Below are 9,482 nucleotides of genomic sequence, written 5' to 3'. Positions count from 1 at the left end.
TACTGGAAATGCAGCCATGATGATGATGATGATGAATATTTATTTTGGCTTTCTTTTAATCCTACTGAATTTGTAATTATGTATCAGCCGTTCTAATACCGATAGTATGTGGGTGCCTGTGTGTGTGTGCATGTGTATATGTGTGCACCGCCATCTACAGGCCAATGAGTGTACAGTCACTAAATGTACACATAATCTATTTTTTTAAAGACCCCCCCATGGATGAAATTCTACGAAACTTGGCATACCCCCAGAGAATGCCAGGTCAATCATACACATAAAATTTGGTGCAGTTCTGAACATCTTAACTGAAGATAGGGACGATTAAAGCAGAATAATATTGCATTTTCATTTTTTACCGGGGGGGTGCAAATCACAAATGAGTGATTATGGGCCAGATTAATGTGGGCCCTTGAGACCAACATACCATAAAAGATTCTTCATCCTCGGTGCCACGGTTCAGGTAGTTATTTAGGAAAAACTGCTTTTTTTGCGGTTCGGGGGGCCCAGCACGGGGGGGGGAGTGGACCCCGGGGACGAAACGAAATTTTTCCGTAAAAGTCTAGTGGGGCTACATACCCACCAAATTTCATGTGCCCCGGTGGTTCGGTGTCCCGGGTATCGTTGACCAAAAATTCAGGAAGTAGAGGACGGGAAAAAAAAAAAAAAAAAAAAAAAAAAAAACTTTGACAATCCCTATATGCCCGCTTCGCTAGCTTCGCTAGCGGCGGTCATAATAATTGGATGCCTGCGGTAACGCTGTTACAGAAATATTTCGATAAAATTCGGGTGAAATGCAAGCATATTAGGCACATATCATGGCTCCAATAAAAGTAGGCTAATAGGGCCTAGGCTAGGCTACTTTATATAAAAAAACATAATTAGCTGACTGCGTGTGGTTCTTGCCTTAGCTGGTCAGGCAGAGGCTGCTTTGCCTGAGTTCTTTGTTACATTGCTCCAGAACTGTTCATCGCAGCGAGATGAAACTTTAATTGCGTGACAGAGCAGAAGTGGGGCTTTCCAACGAGACTAAACTCTTGCCTGTGCGATCAAGTATGAAAATATAAAAAAAATCATGAAATGAAACTGATTCATATTTATAGTTTACCTGCGCACCCATTACTCTCGTTTGAATTACTCGCGAACCCGTGATCGCATAGATATGGCAAGCATATCAGAAGAAAGAGGAGACACAGGGCTATCTATTGGTACCAAGTACATCCTTCTGGGTTATAAAACAGACGAAATGACATCAAAATAATAACTTCATATAGCTCCACTTACCCCACGTTTTTGTGTGTTGTGGTGGCAAGGCATGTTCATAATACAACGCTATCATGTGTTTCTCTATGGCAAAGTATGTTCATAATGCGGTTTTGAGATCCCAGCAAATTCCTGCATGGCATCCAATTCGAGACTCACATTCTATCCCAATTTATTCGACAAAGAAACACCTTTTTGCCTTCACTTTGTTCTTGACAATGCAGTAAAAAGTTGTTTTAGAATCATGAGTGTACACACAGAATACGCAAACTCGGGTTCAGTCAGGTCAGATCAGTTCGTGTCACAGATATGGAGCGCAGAAAGGGCATTTTTCATTACTAAATTAAAACAGTCTAGGGTTATAAGGGTTAATTTCTTAATTCAGAGCCATGTTACTTACAGCCAAGTACTTAGAGTGGATATCAGAAAGAAATATAGTTTGGCCATCAGTATAAGATTAAATATCTGAATACAATATTTGTAGTAAGGTGCATTATCATAATGTACTTTTTTATAGCATTGGCTTATGGAAAATGATTTGGAGTGGACAACAAACTGACCTGTGTATCAGTGTTGGCTTTACACAATTTATTACCATTATTAAAATAGGCTATCCTAATCTTCAAAACTTTTTGAGTAGATTTTAAATCCCAAGTGCCACCCCAATAAAAAGTCTGGACCCAGCTGGCCCCCCCTATAAAATAATCCTGGCTACGCCCCTGTCATCATTACATGCATCTATTTCCAAAGGAATGAAGGTTGTTTATAATGATGCTTGTTGTTGAATGTTGGTTAAATGATGCTTATCATTTTTAATATTGTGCTATAAATGTGGCACAAACAATGTTAAGAGTTTGTGGACTACCCTAGGCTCAATTTGAATGGAGATGGCAAAGTATTATACCGTGAAGACAATCAAATCGGTAGTATTTCTTAAGAAATTAATATTTTAAAACAAAATTACTTTGTCATTATTATCATTTGAATAATATAAAACAGTCTTGTCTTGAATAATATAAAACAGTCTTGAAGTCTGAAGTCTGCAAGGGTCCCTCATTTGGGGTTGAGGAAGGTGGCAACCCTACTTGTAGTACTAAAGTACTATTAAAAGAAAGTAAGCTACTTTTATACTTCAACTAAAGTAACATTTGTGACTTTCACTTGTATTGGAGTAATATTTGAGAATGTGTTGTCTGTACTTTGACTTCAAGGAGATTTATCATAGAGCTCGGTTTCTCAAGTAGCCTACTGTCACCACATACTGTGAACCTGTGTGATTCAGCCCTGCACACGCCCGGACTCGAACCCGCGAACAGCAGCACCTCGGATCGGGAGGCGAGCGCGCTAACAATTGAGCCAATAGCCCAGGCTACTGACTCGCATGCCAGCAGCACTCTTGAGGCGTCGGGGAGTGAGGTTTACCAACGTTCCACAAGCACAGCTAAGCTAGCTGGCATCCGTTACACAGGCAGCTATAGTTCTACACTGGGGGCATGTTCATGACTGTTCAAACCGACAGTATTCGGTGACCTCAAGAAACAGATCTCTGTGAAAAGTTGCTGGAATTCTCATATACATAAAGAAATTGTGTAGGCTTACTTGTCCACCCCTGCAGTAGGCTATTTGCAACCTGTGTGTCTTTTTTATGACAACGTGAAAGCAGACACTCCACCTACCAATAGCTTAGAGCAGGAATAACAGTTGTCCATGTGTAGGCCTACGTACATAATTTTAACATTTAATTCAGGGCATTCCATGCAAAACTGTCACGTCCATAACACCAACTAAATGCCATGGTATTTGTATGATGCGAATGATTATGTGAAAAGTTATTTATGTAAGTACAACCAAGAAGAGTGAATGCTCAAATTTCAAGTAATCATCATTTACATCATACCATACCATGGCATTGTGTTGGCATTATGGACGTGACAGTTTTGCTTGGAATTGCCCCTCACACATTCAAATAAATTGTAGGAAATGAATAGCATACAAGCTTGCCAATTATGTAGAGGGGATAATATTGGTGTAATTCTGGGGTAAAACCGCTCTGATCTTTCCTTAAACTTTATCTGTGTCAAGACTAAGCTACGCACATACAGGTCCCCTCTAGTGGCTGATACGAAAACCTTTGAAGACACAGCAACTGAAATCAAGTTAAAACGCAGAAGCAGATTAAACCAGAGGTGCTTATGACACAGCACTGGGGAGTAAGAAGTCACATGACATATTCGTCTTAACGCAAGTTTAAAACCGCGTTTATGATTTTGCAGATTGACCATGGGGTTAAGGTGTTTGAGTGAAAGGTTTCAAAAATTGTGTGGCAATGATTTTGCAGAACCTTGAAAAAAACTGTATTTACTCCCTCATAGACCTCTGAAGTTCGCTTACAAAAAAGCTGCCATCTTTGACATCCGGTATCTGGCGATTTTTCCTATAGGAAAATAACATGGGGATTTTGAATTATCGCACCTGTTAAAGTCTCGCGGGGATGAAAAAGTCTGAAATGCAGACGTTTTCCTGAACACACTTTTGTCCTCTGCCTTCGAGTGGATACTGTGATCTCCGGTACGTGAAGGCGGCACACTTAGATTTTGCCATAGGTAGTTAGCTTCAATTAACAACCGGATCTCCTTATATTGGCAAAGATGGCCGTTTTGGTTCTTTTTTGTAGGCAAACTTCAGAGGTCTATTCTCCACCTTAAGCTGGTGTGTGGTGAGCGTTTTGCTGCATAATGGCTGCCATGCATCAAAAAAATTGCAGTCAGAAGAATGTAAATGTATGTAGCCTACAGCAAAGGTAGGCCTGATAGTGACAGTGTCAGTTTGTAAAGTTGAGTAGCCTGACGTAGCCATACTCAAAATTCTATTCAGAATTTCAGTCTGGAAAAGGAGCATTGGGACGTGATTAGTGTTTCAACCGATACAGGGGGAAAGTTCTAGTTAGAACGGCCAACACATCCTTCTTCTCGACAAATGCTGTTTTCTGTTCGTTTTTAAAGTTATTGGGCTGTTAATAGGCTAGGCTATCTTGTGCAACAGCCACGATAGCGACATAAACATCTAGTGACAAGCTTTTTGCTGTAAACAAAATCAACCGTTGCTCATCTGTCCATCATTGTATAAAGCCCGCCCGGTTGATTGGATTGATCCGCACAATTCTCAAGTTTTCATGGAGGAAGTCCAGGCCATGGAGGTATTATAAGTCCCGCCCCCATTCATTTCAATGGCCCATGCTAGGCTAGCTACTTCAGCCATTCAATTTATGAAAATGCCATTTCATGGGTGCTCGTTTCCGGCACCAGCTAGAATTATAGGTTCCACGTTACAGACAGAGACAACGTAAGGTACAACGATTTGTCGTTGATGAATTGGATATTCCCTCAGAGGAAAAGAAGTTGTTTGGGAACACGCTTCACCTACCCTCGTTATAGGCACACATTTATTTCATTGGTTGGGATAACATTTTGGGAATGGTGGTAGAAGTGTGCCCCGTGTCTCGAAGTCCTAGTTTATTTAATGTGATGTCCATATTTGATAAAAAACAATGTGAATATTGAGAAAGGATTTATGTTAGGCTACACAAATATTTATAGATCCCTAAATGCTATATTTGGACAGGCTGTATTAGGCCATTAAGACCCCGTTTACACGAGCATGTGTATTTTTATAAACAAAGACATTTCCCTACGTTTGAGCCTTTCATTTAGACGCAAACGGAGAATTCGCCCCGTAAAACGGTTATCCAAAAAAACTCCGGCCATAAACTTCGTTTATGCGTTTGGTTGTAAACTGTGGTAAACAGAGTTTTGGGCAGCCAACGTCACAGTATGCGACAGAAGTACACCAAATGTGCGACCAATGTTTACATTTACATGTTCTCACGTGCGACTTTTCAGGGTTCTGACGTAACGCATTCTATAACCCCCCCCCACCCCCCTTGACGATATTTGTCCGTTTCCCGGTTTTAGGTGCGTGCATTTGGTCAGTTAAAAAGTTATGATTATGAAAAGTAGCCTGCATAGTAGCCTAAATACATCCACATACAATATCTTATAATAGGCCTACAACAACGCCTGACAAGGATGTATTCGTTTGGACAACATTAGGCTATACAGCCTAGAAAGGCTAAACTTAGGCTACCTTTAGTTTGTTAAATGTAAAGCCTAGCTAGCCTTTCTTGCCCATCTGAAATAACTCTTAGCTTTGCTCCTTCCCTCCTTTCTGTTTTTGTTGTTTTCAAAAACCTGTTATATCCGCAAAACTTTCCCCCCACGGACCATCCAACGCATTCAAAAGTAGGGCATTCTATTTGCTATTCCAGGCGTCATGTTTAATAAGCTGCCCTTTTTTTTGATGAACACATACATAGTTTATAAATGATATCCTTTAATTTCATGTTTCCATATCATATCATTATGACCTGATTCGAAATTATGTATTTATTCATGAATTAATTACAAAAGATTTAAAATGTTCATTTTACACCTGTCCGCCATAGCCCTTTTCATCTCGCGTACCCCCTCGAAGCAGCTCGCGTACCACCGGGGGTACGCGTACCACAGTTTGGGAATCCCTGCCCTAGAGTAACAACCGAGACACGTGTATTGCAGTTTGGCTGGTGGTTATGTTGCCCGCATACCGCCTCCCATGGCCGAAACTGGTATTATGACACCTGTCAGGCTGTGGCTAGTAATTTAGCATGCTAATTCAGGTTGATATCTCTGCAGCACTATACCTATATCATTTTTTAAATGACATCATCGTCCTAATTTCTTCTCATTCTTTTGATGCGTGTAGTTCATTTTTTGGATATTTTTACCTCAATTCTTACACATGGCACCTTTAAGTCCTTTATTGTTTGTTATAGCTCATTTATATTGTGTGGTGTTTTGGCAATAAATTACCTTTAAATAGCCAAAGTAGGCTAGATCAAGGTCAGTGTTCAAATTACTGCATGCAAATCACTTATGCAGAAGAGCCTAATCTTTAGGCCATCTGATGTAGGCTACCCTAGGCCTTCCTGTGTTTATGGGATTTCTTAGACAGTTGCAAAGTGAAGATAGTCTTCTTTGCTCCCAGTGTAATTTAATAAGTATGTTTCAACCACTCAGGTCTTAATCAGATAGGCCTACACCATTATCTGTTGCAATATATGTGTGCATTCATACATTAGGTCTATTTCTTTGATAGTTAACATCATTTGCTCCCACATAACAAATACCAAATAACAATACAAAAGTTTCTTACAAACTTTCCTGCATATTATAGTTTAAATGTGCTGCAGTCAGATGGGTGTCCTAAAGACATAACTAGATCTTGAGCATCTATTACCAGTGTTGAATGAGCAGTTTTTGCAGTGATCACTACTGGACATTCCACATTGCTAGACAGCACTTGAGTGAGGATAGACTTATTTCCACTTCACAAATAACCATCGCTATCTGCAATAACTACAGTACAGGGACATTAATCAGTTCAGCTAAGGATTTGTTCTAGGTCCACTTCCCTTTCAGCATCATATGCAGTAATGATGCACTGAAGAATGTTTCTTTTTGTTGCACTATAAAGGATATCTTGTCTAAATTGTTTTGGTGTTTCCAGCTAAAACAGCTATTCCCCAACAGATTAACATCCAGCTTGACTTCAACTTCAGACAGCTTCAACTTCACTGACCCTAACTAGATCGGCACGTAACTTGGGCGTTGTAATTGATGACCGACTTAAACTTCTCTGAGCATGTAGCTTCTATTGCAAAATTATGTCAGTTTATGCTTTACAACATCAGGACGATCAGACCTTATCTGACACAAGATTCCACACAACTTCTTGTTTAAACCATGGTCATCTCCAAGCTGGACTATTGTAATTCACTATTAGTTGGCTTACCCGCTTGTGTAATAAGATCATTACAGCTGATTTAGAATGCTGGAGCACGCCTGGTCTTCAATCAGCCAAAGAGGACACATATAACTCCTCTCCTAGTTACTCTCCATTGGCTCCCTATAGTAGCCAGAATTAAATTTAAATCTCTCACTTTGGCCTATAGGACACTGACTGGATCTGCTCCTAGATATTTTAATTCAATAATCAAGGCATACATCCCCAAACACCCACTGCGGTCTTCTGATGAGCGTCTGTTATGTCGACCAGTCATAAACACTAGGTCTAATTCAAGACTCTTTTCCTCAGTGGTTCCATGTTGGTGGAATGAGTTGCCCAGTGGTCTCCGTTCCTGTGGTAGTTTTGGGTTGTTTAAGAGGGGTCTAAAGACATTCCTGTTCAACATGCACTTAGTTCTTTAAGTGTTTCTTATGCGTTACGGTTTGTATAATATTGTTTTATTTCCATTAGGCTGTTGATTAATTTCACATTATTGTTTATTATTGATATTCTCCTTAATATAGTCTTACCATGTCATTGTTTTTTATATTATTGATTGAATGGACATTATTGTTTATTATTGCTTTTTCCCTCATTTTCATTGCTTATTTTATTAGGCTATTGATTGAATTGACATTGTTGCTATCCTCCTTATTATAGTTTGACCAACATTCTAATCTGTTCCCTGTTATATTTTAAATATTATGTTGTTTTTGTATTTGTGTGTTGCTTTGGACAAAGACGTCTGCAAAATCCCATAACCATAACCATAACCATACATTTTTTTGCAAATAATGCAATCTCCATAGCACTCTTCAGCACTCCTCAAACATGCACACTCTTCCATTTTTCTGCATGGCTGGAATTTGAATGATAGGAAAGAGCACCAGTGAGATGTTTTAACTAGGCCTTTACAGTAAAAACAAATACAGTGTAAATCCTCTGTAAAGACTGACAACTGTTCATAATAATTAGTGACAAAGTACTTTCTACAGAAAAATGAGCAGTCACCTACTATTCTATCAATTTATTATCAAGGAATCTATTTTGTTTCTAAACGTCATACTGAATTTTAGCTATTATTTCAATTTATATTTTAGTTGTAGCTTATTTTCATTTGCTTCTTGAGGGTCATTGGGGTCATTCCTGTCCTGTCCTACAACATATCTGATACATAAAGAGTATATTAATGCCTTATTTTTTGCAATTCCTATGATATCTGATGGCAAAACCAAAAAGTATGTGAATTATGCTAATTATGCTAATAAGCAAGCTTAAAACTCAAAATTGAGCTTGGTAAACAAAATATTTGAATTCAGCACCCTCAAATTGTGTGAAATAGCCCCTTTACCGACTTTTCCTCAAATTTGCCAACAGGACTTTTTCTGAACGTTTGTTAGCTATCTGCTCTCCCTCTATTAGGCCTTAATCTAATTAGAGGGGATGCATCCCCTCTATTGAAATCCGGAGACTTCTCCTTATTATTATTTTTCTTTTTACCTTTTTGTGCGCGCTATTCAGCCTAAACCGTTAACGTACAAATTTGGTTGAAGCACCGTTCCGTAGATCTTCCAAGGCTTTACCGTCCTATCCGTTTTTCATTTTTGAGAAGTTTATACTTTTTGAGATATTTGTAATTAAAAGTGTATTTTTCCCCCATAGACTTGAATGGGGGCTGTGATGTCATAATAGAGTAGTTCTCAGAGCAGTTCCCAGGCTAATCAGAACACTGGCACAGGTGTCACCTGTGAGGAATTCAACTGTCTCAGCTTCTAAGCATACAATCGAGCTCTACCTGGACTACACATCCTGTTAAAGTGTTTCCTGTGTGTCAAAATAAAAGTCCCAGCCATATCTCATGCATTTAGCATTATATCTCCAGAACGGCTTGACGTACATGCTTCAAATTTGGTACGAGTGTTTTTATGGACTCAAAGATGAAGTGAGTTGAAGTTGGAGGTTGAAGGTCAAATGTCAAGGTCAAAAACACTTTGAGTATGATATCTCAAGAATGCCATGTCACACAAGATTCAAATTTGGTTACTCAACAGCCTCACCAACACCCTAACCAGCAGACTGCATCCCCTCGTGTAATTCCTCGGAATTGCATTTCTAGTTTACCTTTGTTACTACCAAGGGGGCAGGCGAACACTAGCGTAGACACTATGGCGGATCTGAGGCTAAATAGCAGACCAGTTCCACCTAGCCATCCCATTGAACCCCATTCAATTTGGCGCCACTTTGACATCAAATAACATTACTGCTGAAGCGTTTTAAGCCTTTATATGAACTTTTTTTATTTTCGGAGTAATACAACATTGTGTAATTGGCGTCAT

Source organism: Alosa pseudoharengus, unplaced genomic scaffold, assembly GCF_046254945.1.
Source record: "Alosa pseudoharengus isolate Yale_2024_CS ecotype anadromous, Long Island Sound unplaced genomic scaffold, YU_APseudo_1.1 YU_APseudo_1.1_scf_11, whole genome shotgun sequence".
Lineage (NCBI taxonomy): Eukaryota > Metazoa > Chordata > Actinopteri > Clupeiformes > Clupeidae > Alosa > Alosa pseudoharengus.
This window is presented reverse-complemented; position numbering follows the sequence as displayed.